Genomic DNA, 13,627 nt, shown 5'->3' on the forward strand with positions numbered 1-13,627 from the left:
ACTCAGAGGGCTGCTGGAGAGCAGCCGCCCGTTCAGTCTGAGCCAGGTGAAGAGCCTCCGTGAGTGGCCGCCAACTCAACACTGGAGATACAACAGGCGGTGGAACATCAAGCAGAGATTTAGCAGTCACTCAGCAGACTACAGCAAAGGATGGAGGAGTCCGCTCGCATTATGAGTGATGTCATGGCTCCCACATGCCAGCCCCTCGAGGTCACCATGGGAAGGTTGGCGACCACCATGGACACCTTGGCCTAGTAGGTTTTTGCCGGATTTGCACTCAGTCCTGGACTCCATGGTCAAACACCCTGGTAGACACGATCAAGGTGTAGGCGACAGGAGGACAAGGCACCTTGACCTGCCACCAAGTGCACCATCTCCTCAAGGAGTTAGGACAGGGTGCTCGGACACACAGAGGGAGGGTGAGCATCAGCCGTACACCCTGGGAGCCTCCTCTCAGGACACTCCAAGGGTGTCCAGCTACTCAGAGTGCCCTCTGCCTGTGACCCCATCCACTCCAGCTGCTCAGGCCGAGGAGAGTGCATCTGCCCCCGAGCATGAGGTCCTTACCAGGCCAGGGCCCTCCAGGCCTCGGGCCACCAGAGGATGTCTGCCAAGGTTATCACAGAGATCAGGATGTAGCAGTCGACATGCTGCCTCCACCTCTGCTGCGGCTGTCGGGGCTGCACCCAGGCATAGTGGTAGGCTTAGGAAAATTAAGACATTTTGAAATCGCTTTTGGGTCACGGGTGTGCTACCTCTGTAAAAATGTTGCACTTTTGTAAATATATTTGATGTTTATGTGAATGGCTTGGTCAACTGAAGGCATTGTGATTATGTACATTGGAATCCTTTTATTTTGAGTCTATCCATTGTCCCACTCAATGATAGTCTCCCTCTGTGAGGTTAACTTTCACGTGATGCCAACCTCAGAGAAGATAGTCTCCGCGCCCTTGTGTGATGTCAGGGAGGTGTGTTAAAATCTTTATTAGAAGCGTGTAAGTTATCCACTTCTAACCATTTTTCCCCAAAGAAGACAATTGTGTGAGGGCAGCACATCAGCCTTGATTGATTAACGGCACTTGTATGTTCTAAGTGGTAGTGGAAAAGGACAAGACATGGATGGGAGGAGGAGATCGCTAAACGTGTCCTCATTTCACTGTCCGCTGTAGTTTCTTAATTTTGAGGTGAGGGCTGCTTCAAGTCACTTCTTACATCGCTCTCATTGTTGAGTACACTCTCACTTCCCAGAGCGAGCGCATACAGAAGGCACCTTTGTGGAGATCAGGGCCTGATGAATCATGGGCCAGAAGGTGCAAGTGCCAAAGCTGCACTCATTCGCAAATTGCTTGGTTGGACATCCCTTGAGGTGAAAGGGAATGGCATTGAGGGTCAGGAGAACTGTGGCCATTGTGAGAATGGATTTTCAAAAAAATATATTTTGGGGAATATTGTGTTATTCTGGAAAGAAGGCTGTGTGTGTGCGTGTGTGTGTGTGTGTGAGAGAGATAGTGTGGTTTAATTAAGCTGGGCAAGAGTTTGATAGCAGTCTGCATGTCTTGGGGTTTGGAAACATGAAAAGGATAGAGATGTTAAGTTGAGGTACAAGTAAATAGGTTAGATCTAACATTTGCATTTTTAGATAAGTTGAGAATCTGTTTGAATATCAAAGAGGTAGAAAGGAAAATGCTTGCATCTTGCAGGAATTCATAGGTACACAAATGGTGGGGATATGATATTTTATTGACCCAAAAGCAAAGACAAGATGAAACATGAAAAATATTACATTTAGAAGGGTTTGAGTTTCAAAGAGGTGTGTGAGAAGAATGGAATGAAGATGAAAGGAAAAAGGTATATTAGAGTTACTGTGGATAGCTGTTGAGGTAGAGAGGGAGCTAGAGATGGCGGGAGATAGTTGGCTGTGAGGAGGATGCAATGTGAATCACCCATCCAGTCAAGCCAAAAAAGTCTTGGGAGGCAGCAAGCAGTTTTATTCTGAAGTGAATACCACCACAGACTGGAAGAGGGTAAAGGTCATGTGGTACACCTTTATTAAAGCTACAGCAGTTTGCCTTGTGTAATATTACTGGATTTCATATTTAAACACCTATAAGGGAGTATTGCCTGGAAAGTGTTTACTTGTGGGTTTGACCAAGTAGAGAGTTTTTGGGGGAATGTTTTGTAAGACTAACCTTAATTGTGTAATGGTAATCTTGTGTGCTTAAGTTTTCTTTTATTTTTTGTTAATAAAACTTTTACTTTAATTTTAAAAAAAAACCCAAAAGTGTTACTGCACCTCTTACTGCTGAGCTCGGTATGTCTTCTGCTCATCATCAGAATACAAAAAAAAAGTTTGTGGCCCGTATCCCAAGTTTCCTTTTGGGATTTGGTTTGCGCAACAAATTAACACCGGCGAGATTATTAAAATTTCTTGATTGGGTTGGAGTTTGTGAATCCAAGGGATACGAGTACATGAAGAAGCTGGACTCAGGAGTATTGTGTTGAGGGGGTTTAAAGTGGTTAGACTGCAACATGGCTTTGGCAACTGCTACGACTTTTCTGGGAGTGGAAAATGTAGCTGTGGAGTATTTGAAATCTCTGACTAAAGCTCAGCTGAAAGAATTAGCAGAGAAAGTGCAGGTAGAAACAAAAGCGTAATTTTGTAAGGCTGATGTGGTTTAAGTGCTTACCCAGCATTTAACGTTGGAGGAAGGGATACCTGAAACTAGCGTGTCACAGCTGGAGGTAGTGAGACTTCAGTTACAAATGAAGAAGCTTGAATTTGAGCAGGGAATGGAACTGAAAAGGATTGAATTGCAAGAAAGAGAAAAAGTAAGAGAAATGAAAAATCTCGAGTTAGGAAGAAAAGAGAAGGAAAAAGAAAAGGATCGATTAAAAGAACTGGAAATTAAACAAAACTCCAATGGGAAAGAAAGGAGTAAGGAAAAGAAAAGATTACAAGGGATAGAAATGCGAGAGCTTGAATGTGAATTTGAAGAGAGAAGTTAGCAATTGAGAAAAGAGAGAGGGAAAGAGAAAGGGACCTTCAGGGAGAGAAAGAAGCCAGGCAGTATGAATTGTCTAAAGTGAAACTTAGAATGAAGTAAGGAAGGAGAGGTAAGACTTTTGAAAATGTAAGAGAGGTTATGACTGTGAAAGAATTTATAAATAGCACTCCAGTACTGGAATGAAATTTTGAGAGTGGCTCATGAAATTCCAATGGCTGGACATTTGGGAATTAGGAAAACTCAAGCTAAAATATAAAAACATTTCTATTGGCCTGGACTACATAAAGTTGTAGTCAAATTCTGTCAAACATGTCACACATGTCAGGTGATAGGAAAGCCTCAGGCAGTGATTAAGCCTGCACCTTTAATTCCAATTCCAGCATTTGAGGAATATTTTTTAACAGGATCCTAATTGATTGTGTAGGAACCCTCCCTAAGACTAAAAGTAGAAATCAGTACTTGCTGACAATCATGGATGTGTCCACCAGATTTCCAGAAGCAATACCTTTAAGGAAATTACAGCAAAGGTAATTGTAGAGGAGTTAACTAAATTCTTTACAAGAAATGGATTACCAAAAGAAATACAGTCAGATCAGGGTTCGAATGCCATGTCATAGCTATTTAAGGAAGTAACGAACAGTCTAGGAATAAAGCAATTTAGGTCATCAGCCTATCACCCTGAATCACAAGGTGCCTTAGAAAGGTGGCATCAGACTTTAAAGACTATGATTAGAGCATATAGTCAAGACCATCCACATGATTGAGATCGAGGGATTCCATTCTTCTTGTTTGCTATTAGGGACGCCCTTAATGAGTCACCAGGGTTCAGCCTTTTCAAATTAGTTTATGGTCATGAAGTGAGGGAGCCCACTCAAACTGATTCAGGAGAAATTGGTGAATCAGAGATCTGAAACAAAACTCCTGGATTATGTGATGGAAGTCAAAGAGACATTAAGTAAGGAGTGTGAATTAGCCAGAAAACATTTAGAGCTATCTCAACAAGTGATGAAGGCAAAGGCAGACAACAGGGCAAAGGCACATAGTTTTGTGGCTACGGAGAAAGTGTTAGTATTGTTGCCAGTGTCAGGCGAACTATTGAAGGCAAGGTTTAGTGGACCTTACCAGATTGAAAAGAGACTGAGTGAAGTAAACTATGTAGTAAGTACCCCAGATAGAAGAGACAGCGAGTGTGCCATGTAAATATGCTCAAAAAATACTCTGACAGAGAGAATAGACAGGAAGAGTTACTGTAAGTAAAGAAAGAGGTAAAAATTAAGGATTCTGAAATAGATCTTCCTCTGATTAAATTGGACAATGAAGAAGTGCTTAAGAATCTAAATGTAATATTGGATTACCTTCCAGAAGAGTGTCGGAGTGATTTAAAAGAGCTGTTGCAGTCACACAAAGCAATTTGTAGAAGTAAACTGGGGAAAACCAATTTGGCTGTACATGATGTTGATGTGGGGAACTTGGAGTCAATAAGGCAACACCCATATAGATTAAATCCAGTAAAATTGGCTCAAGTGCAAAAAGAAATTGAATTCATGCTTCAAAATGACATCATAGAGCCCAGTCCCAGTAATTGGAGTGCACCTACTGTAATGGTGTCGAAATCGGATGGATCGTAAAGACTATGTATTGACAACTGGAAAGTGAATGCAGTAACAAAAGCAGATTCATATCCTATTCCATGACTGGAGGATTGTATCGAGAAAGTGGGACAGTCAACATTTATCACAAAAATGGACTTGCTGCGCGGATATTGGCAAGTACCCTTATCAGAAAGGGCAAAAGAGATATTTCATGATGCCAGGTGGTTTACATCAATGCAAAATAATGCCTTTTGGTATGAAAAAAATTACCGGCAACATTTCAGAGACTAACAAACAACGTGACCGAGGGAATGAGCAATTGTGCTGTTTATATTGATGACTTAATAGTATTCAGTCAAACATGGGAAGAACATTTAAAGAAACTATTTGATCGACAATAGCCAATTTGGTTGTGGATTTGGCTATAAAGTGAATTTGCAAAAGCGCAAGTTACATATTATGCTACACTGTCGGACATGGTAAAACACAAGGTCCCACAAGACGCAAAAGTAAAAGCTATGGTGGAATTCCCCAGTGCCTCCAGCAAAACAGGAGGCCTTCAGATTTCTAGGCATAAGTGGATTTTATTGGAAATTCATGCCAAACTTCAGCAGTTGCTCTACTGACTGAATTAATAAAAAAGAACAGAAAATTCCATTAGACATACGAGTGTCAGAATACATTTGACAGTTTGAAAACTGTACTAACAACTACACCTGTTCTATCAGTATCTGATTTTTCCAAAGCAGTTTGAGTGTGCTATTGATGCCAGTGATGTGGGTATTGGGGCCGTATTGCTACAAGATGAATAGGAATTGAGAAGCCGGTAGGATATTTCTTACGAAATATTTGAATGTACACCAGAAGAAATATTCAACTATAAAGAAAGAGACTTCAAGCTTGATGTTAGCTTCGCAGCATTTTGAAGTGTAAGTTGCGAGCAATGCTTCAGAGACTGACCACAATCCTTTGAAGTTTCTGGAAAAGTTTTGGAACAGGAAAGCAAGACTGTTTCCGTGAAGTTTATTATTGCAACCGTTCAATTTACAAATTATACATGTGGCTGGACGAGAAAATTTGATTGCAGATGCATTGTCAAGAGTTTAAAATTCAAAAGAACTTAGATATTGGCAAGTGGAGAATGGACTAGAATGAACGTTATTTTTACTTGTGTATATATTTTTATGGTTAGTGCATGTACACTATGCTTTAATAGTTTTGTTTGTATAGTTAAATGTAGTAAGGAATAATAAATGGGTTGAAAAATGAAACCATCTTTTTGGAACTATGATGCTTTTTTTGTTAAGTAGGACAATGTGAGAATTGATGTATTTTTATATATATTTTGGGGAATGTTGTGTTATTCTGTAAAGAAGGCTGTGTGTGTGTGTGTCTGTGTCTGTGTGTCTGTGTGATTTAATTAAGCTGGACAAGAGTTTGATAGGAGTCAGGTTGTCTAGGGGTTTGGAAACATGAAAAGGATAGAGGTGTTAAGTTGAGGTACAAGTAAATAGGTTAGATCTAACATTTGCATTTTTAGATAAGTTGAGTTTGTTTGAATATCAAAGGGGAGTCAGAGGTAGAAAGGAAATGTTTGCATCTTGCAGGAGTTCATAGATAAACAAGTAGTGGGGATATGATATGTTATTGACTCAAAAGCAAAGACAAGATGTTATATCTGGAAGGGTTTGAGTTTCAAAGAGGTGTGTGAGAAGAAAGGAATGAAGATGAAAGGGAAAAAGGTATATTAGAGTTACTGTGGATAGCTGCTGAGCTGGAGATGGCTGGAGATAGCTGGAGCAGTTTGAGCTGTTGAGATAGCTGGAGCTCTGTGCTGGGAGGAGGATGCAGTTGGAATCACCCATCCAGTTAAGCCAGAAAAGTCTTGGGCTGCAGCAAGCAGTTTTATTCTGAAGTGAATTCCACCACAAAGTGGAAGAGGGCAAAGGTCATGTGGTACACCTTTACTGAAGCTACAGCAGTTTGCCTTGTGTAATATGACTGGATTTCATAATTAAACATTAATAAGGGAGTGTTGCCTGGAAAGTGTTTGTGGGTTTGACCAAGTAGAGAGTTTTTGGGGGAATGTTTTGTAAGGCTAACCTTAATTGTGTAATTGTAATCTTGCATGCTTAAGTTTTCTTTTACTTTTTATGAATAAAATTTTACTTCTAATTTTTAAAAAACCCAAAGTGTTACTGCACCTCTTACTGCTGAGCTCGGTATGTCTCCTTCTCGTTATCAGAATACAAAAAAAAAACATTTGTGGCCCACAAGCCAAGTTTCCTTCTGGGATTTGGTTTGCTCAACAATTAACACGGGCTGTGGTCAGAACACCATCTCCCCTTGCCTTCAATTTTCTCTTCCTGGAATCTGGCAGCGATTAAAGTATCCTGGACACGTCCTCCCATGTCTTTCTTCGTCTATGGCATCGTTGCTTTCAAAGTGACCTTCACCACCCTCTTGAGGTTCCTGGACCTCCTGATCTTCATCTCCTGAAGAGTTTTCATCCTGCTACATTTCGCTCTCTGACACCTCTTTGCAGTGCCGGGTTGTGGAGGCCACAACACACAGTGTTGATGCGTGAAACCCTATCAGGAGTGTACTGTAGTGCGCCACCTGAGTGGTCCAAACATCTGAAGCGCATCTCCAGAATCCCAATGGTTTGCTCTGTTAGGGTGCATGTGGAGCTGTGAAATTGTACCTCTCCTTGGAATGACTCTGAGGGTGACACACCAGCGTCATCAGCCAGCATTTCAGTGGGTAGCCCTTATTCCCAAGCAGCCATCCCTGCAGATGTTCAGGCCCTTCGAAAACCTCAGGCACCTGGGAGTGACTCAGGATGTATGAGTCATGGCAAATCCCAGAGTACCTGGCACAGAGTGCATTATGTGCTTCTGATGATCACACACCAGTTGCACATTAATGGAATGGTAGCCTTCGTGGTTTATAAACTTTAGGGGCTGCTGCCACGGAGCCCTTAAAGCTAAATGGGTACAGTCGATTGCACCCTGCACTCTTGGGAAGCCTAGTTTAGCCATGAACCGGGTAAATTTTGCAGCCTGGCTACCTTCGTCCAGTGTAAATCTCACATAGTGATGCACCTTACTGTTAAGGGCATCTGAGGCCTCCGTTATGCATCAATGTGTTGCGGACCGCGAGATGCTAGACGGGTCCCCTGTGGCTCTCTGGAACAACCCACAAGCAAAGAAATTGAGCATGGCAGTCAGCTTTAAAGCCACCGGCAGGGGATACCCTCCAACTCCACGGAGCATCAGGTCTTCACGAAGAATGCGGCATATGTAATGTACCAGAGCTAGGGACAAGTGCAGGTGTGCCCGGCATTGTCTCGCTCTCATTTGTAAATAGGAGAGCCTTCTTCAATATACCCTTGGTGTAGCGATTTGCCTCCGTTGTCTGGGTTTCTCCTCCTGACCCTCTTGTTCTTGGTCTGGTTTCCCTTGGGCCTGTACATCAAGCAGGACCTCCTGGTGGAGCTGTGCTCTGTGTCACCTCTCCCTCCTTCACCTCCTCCATTGCATTAGGACCCTTAAAAAGGCAGCATTGAGCCCTGGATCCATTTTTGCTTTTACCTTCTCTCTGAAATGAAACATTGACGACATTAGTGAGTAATAAGTCCAGATACTGAAGCTCACAATCTGTTACCTACAACAACTATAATGGTCTATGGTGGTTTCTACCTTACTTGCTTGTCACTGATGCTGCCTTGTCTTTGAGTCGCTACCACCCACATTGAGGTGCCCAAGATGCCATCCCAGAAACGTTACATCTGAATCCCTCATTGCCACGCGAAGCATTGAATGACAAGCGCTACCTAACCTGGCTCAGTGCTCCAATCTCTGATCTGGCATTCTAATGAACAATGAGCATTCTAAGAACCGAGTGGAGGCAGTGCCGTAGTGGTGTTGTCACTGGATTAATAATCCAGGACCTAGGGTAATGCTCAGGGGACCTGGGTTCGAATCCCAATAAATCCTAATAAATATCTGGAATTAAAAGCCTAATGATGACCATGAAACAATTGTTTCCATCTGGGCAACCCATCTGGTTCACTAATGTGACTAATCTGCTGTCCTTGCCTGGTCTACATATGACTCCAACCAACAGCAATGTGGTTGACTCTTAATTGCCCTCTGAAATGGCCTAGCAAGCCACTCAGTTGGACCAAACCACTAAAAACAAGTCAATAAGTAAGGAAACCGGACGGACCACCCGGCATCGACCTAGACACTGGAAATGACAACAACAAACTCAGCCCTGCAAAGTCCTCCTTACTAAAATCTGCGGGCTAGTGTCAAAATTGGGAGAGCTGTCTCACAGTCTATTCAAGCAACAGCCTGACATAGCCATACTCACGGAATCATACCTTACAGATCGCATCCCAGGCACCACCATGACAACCCCGGTGTTACCTGACAGACCCAGCAGAGGTGGCGGCATGGTAGTATACAGTTGCCCTTGGAGTCCTCAACATCGATTCAAGACCCCATGAAGTCTCATGGCATCAGGTCAAATATGGGCAAGGAAACTTCCTGCTGATTACCACGTACTGTCTCCCCTCAACTGATGAATCAGTGCTCCTCCATGTTGAACACCGCTTGGAGGAAGCACTAAGGGTGGAAAGGACGCAGCATGTACTGCAGGTGGGGACTTTAATGTCCATCACCAAGAGTGGCTTGGTAGCACCACTACAGATCGAGCTGGTCAAGTCCTAAAGGACATAGCTGCTAGACAGGGTCTGCGGCAGGTGGTGAGGGAACCAACAAGAGGGAAAAGCATACTTGACGTCATCCTCACCAACTTGCCTGCCGCAGATGCATCTGTCCATGACAGTATCGGTAGGAGTGACCACCGCACAGTCCTTGTGGAGACAAAGTCCCGAGTTCGCATTGAGGATACCTTCCATCGTGTTTTGTGTCACTACCACTGTGCTAAATGGGATAGATTTTGAACAGATCTAGCAACTCAAGACTGGGCAGCCCTGAGGCACAGTGGGCCATCAACAGCAGTAGAATTGTACTCAACTATAATTTTTAATCACATGGCCCGGCATATCCTCCCATCTACCATTACCACCAAGCCAGGATTGTTTTATTTAAAATGTTGTTGATTGTTTTAGAATGTTGTGGATTGTCTCAGCTGCTGTAATGGAATTTGTCCCAGTTGTCAAAATGTGAGCAGAGTTTTCAGGGCAGATTGTTGGATATGAATTGGCCTGAAACCTCCCAGTGAGATGAAAGCTCTTAATAAAAAGATTTTTTTTTTTAGCTTTGTAGTTACAGGCAGTGAAAATCATCAAGGAAGAGCTACATAATTGTAATAATGTTGAGAAATACTGCATGGCAGAGGCATGAGTTTTATTGAGTGCCTGCTTCACTTGTTAACTATTGTGTTTTGAATCTGTGACATGTTTACATGGATTCTGTGTAGTCAGATGAATTCTCATACAGGAAGTATAACTGAATGACAATCAATGTACCATCTTTGTCTGCGGTCCTTTGTAGGTGTGTAGCTCTACTGGAGGAAAATCAGAGTCAAGAGGTGACACCTATGGCAATATTTATTCTGAGGAGTCCAACATGTTTCAGAGCACCGAGCTGAAAGATATATCCATCCAGAGAATGTCTCAACTGAAATGGTCTCTGACATTTTGAGGAAGGTCATCAGGAATGTTTGAACTGAACACAAATTATGAGAGAATGTTCCTGCAGATGAGCCATATCCCTCTTCTCTGCTGTCTAGGCAAGAAAACCTATATCAAGTTAAACTTATAGCTTTTCAAGGGCCATCAGGAGAACCACCAACACTGATCTAGAATAATGATTTGAGCTGCACACTGTGGAGAGTAATCTAAGATACATGAGTTTAGGGCGTAAGAGAATAGGGCTGGTTCTTTCTTTCTATTGCTTTGCCTTCAGATTCCCTCCAGGGCATTTTTATCTTTTTTCCAAATGCTGCCAACCCCTGACCGGCAGGCTTCACAGAACCAACAGCAGAGAAAAATAGAAGCCTGCTGGCCTCAGTATTGACAGCAATGGAGCCCAACTCTGATGGTTTACTGAAAGCGTGGACCTGGATTAGCATTTCGACATATTGATATCCTGATGAAAAGTTGTGTCATGGACAGAGGCAAGAGTACAAAGGTAAAACAGGACTGAGCAAACATCTCTTTAAGAGCACAATGGCCAAATATGCCCTATTGCTGTGTAAGATTCCATGATTCTAACAAATTATTATGTCATAGCACTTGCAAACCACTGTGAAATGTTCAAAATGCTTCACAGGATTGAAATCGGCCACAAACTGACACTGAGCCGAAGGCGGAGGCATTAGGAAGGTGACCAAATGCTCAGTCAAAGAAATAGGTTCTAAGAGAGTAAATAGGTTACGGGAGGGAATTCCAGGGCTGTATTCTACATACCTCCAGAGGATACAACCTCACACAGTTAATTACCTCCCTGCCCAAGAAATAGAACATCACCTGGGCCAAGGCTGTTGGGCCACCATTTTCGTTTTCAGCGAATGTGTTTTCCTGTGACTAGACTTTCACCGGTGGGAGCCTGTATGATGTTCCTCCGTTACTGTGGAAGTGAAGAGGCTAGGGTGACTTATCTGAAACTAAACATGTTCATTGCTGCGCATGTACACTTGCTCTCACATTAGTGATGGTCTCTCTGCCTTTGCTCTGTACTGAATGCCCTGTATCAGGATACTTTCAATCAGAGACCAGCACCAGGAAAACAACTGACATATTTCACCAGCAGATGCTGAAATCTTCCTCTCCACGGATGTTGTCAGACCTGCTGAGTTTTCCCAGCTATTTTTGTTTTTGTTGAGGATTTCCAGCATCCGCAGTATTTTGCTTTTATCTGCTGAAATCTCGCGTTCGGAGCTGACTCAGGTGTGAGTAACTTCCAGTTCAGGTCCCAAAACTGCTGTCATATCAGAGCTTTCTGTGTCCACAGGATATGGGTTGACCTTAGGAGCTTCTTCAGAGACTGGAGAGGCTCATTCATACCTCAGCTGCTCATACTGGAATCTTGTGACCTGTAATCGTGCGGACATCACCTTACGCATTGGATACCCACAGAGATCCCCGAACTGTGCCACGTACCCCACCCTTAATGAGGTAATTGAAACTGAAAATGGCGGCCCCCATAACCTTGGTGCAGGTGATGCTTAGTTTCTTGGGCAGGGGGGTAATTAAACTGCGCGAGGCGGAGTCCTCCAGAAACATGTACAACGCTTAAGTTCGCCAGGGCCCTAAGCTCTGGAATTCTCTCCCAAACCTATTCACTCTTCTTTAAGATGCTGGTTAAAACCTATTTCTTTGACTGAGCATTTGGTCACCTCTCCAAATGTCTTCTCCTTTGGCTCAGTGTCACCCCATCATCACTCACTCGGTCAAAAGCGTCCAGCAAAGACACCATAGGCAGCTTCATCTTACAGAGCTGTACACATAGATACATTCCTGCTGCAACCAACAATACGATTAACCCAATCAAGTCATTTTTTATTCCATAATACACGCAGCCCATGTTAGAAAATGATGCATGGCTCCGCCCACAAAGGAATTCAGGAGAAATATCTTTTCTGAGAGGGAGTGGTGAGAGTGTGGAACTCACGAGGCAAATACATCGATGTAATTCAGAGGGAGCTAGGTAAGTACATGAGGGAGAAAGGAAGAGGGCGAGATGAAGAGGGGTGGGAGGAGGCTCATGAACCAATGGAGCACTTGGGCCAAACAGCCTGTTTCTGTGCTGTACATTCTATGTACAGTAATTGTTTGATGGGAGGGGCAAGTAGGCAGACACGATGGGCAGAATTTTACAACAGTGGGGTTTTACGTTCCCGCTGTCGTCAATGGCATTTATAATGGCTCGCTGCGTTTTACAGTCCCGTCCCCACCAAAACGGTAAAATTCTGCCCGATGTTTTCACCTGGAGGCAATTCTGTACAGCTTTTGAAGAATTCACACAGGCTCCTCGAGATATGGAACCATAGCAACTGGGAGAGGCCATTTAGCCCCTCAAGCCTGATCTGCCATTTAATGTGATCATGGTTGATCATGGGCACCGAGTGCTCACCTTAAGGGTCTCAACTGGGCGAGTGGCCCACCCTGATACCTCCCCCGCCACTCACCAGGCCAGAATCTTCCATTGGGTGAGCGGGGGCAGGTCTCGCAAGCCGACGGGTAAAATGATGGGCGGTGACGTCGGGCGTGTGTCCCAACGTCACCGTGCACCATTCTGATCTTCAGTTCGGTGGGCGCTCATTGGAATTGGCTGCGTGCTCGCCGAACTGTCAAAGGCCTGTTAAGACCATTAATCACCTGAAGGTTGGCGGAGGGCAGGCGAAGAGCCCAGGTGGCCTTCGCATTTCTCATGAAACCTCATCCACGGGCGGGAGGAGGTTTCATGGAGTGTTTATAAATTGAATAAAAATTTTTATTACAATACATAAACGTGGCCCAGGTCATGTGACACTGTCACATGAGGGGGACACGTCTCAGTGATTTTTTTTTTCCTTTCTTTTGCAATGTTTTATTATTAAATTAATCTCCCTGAAGCAGCTCCGTGCCTCATGAGCGCAAAAAAAGCGTGGGCCCCTCCTCCCCCCCGCCCACACAGGTGGTGCTAAACCCTTCCGGGTGTGCCCGTGCAAAATGGCAGCAAGCAGCCTATCGTGGGCAGTGATTGGCTGTGCGCCCGCCCTCACTCGCCCCCGCCCGACGGGAAGAAAATTCTTTCCACAAAATCACGGCGGGATGGGGGTGGGTTAGGACAGGCACAGCGCCGATGAGACATCACCCTAATCGACGGGTCCACCGCCCAGTGGCCTTCATAATTCAGCCCAACACTTTAGCTGCTCGGACCAATTAAGGGCGGCTTTACAACGCTCCTTAAAACTTTTAGTGGCATTACCCTGGACCGAGGCCTCACCGAGGGTCTGATGGAAGAGCTGTCTTAAGTCGTGGAGAAATAAAGGATTCTGATGTGCCACAGCCCA

At 44.0% G+C, this 13,627-nt stretch overlaps 1 protein-coding gene across 2 annotated transcripts in view; it reads right to left on the reverse strand.

The window, feature by feature from the left end:
• The window catches only part of sez6b (seizure related 6 homolog b), an 871,087-nt gene that overhangs the window by 28,665 nt on the left and 828,795 nt on the right, over positions 1-13,627 (reverse strand). The gene's annotated exons all lie outside the window — the stretch shown is intronic.

Source organism: Cetorhinus maximus, chromosome 9 (genome assembly GCF_964194155.1).
Source record: "Cetorhinus maximus chromosome 9, sCetMax3.hap1.1, whole genome shotgun sequence".
NCBI classification, from domain to species: domain Eukaryota; kingdom Metazoa; phylum Chordata; class Chondrichthyes; order Lamniformes; family Cetorhinidae; genus Cetorhinus; species Cetorhinus maximus.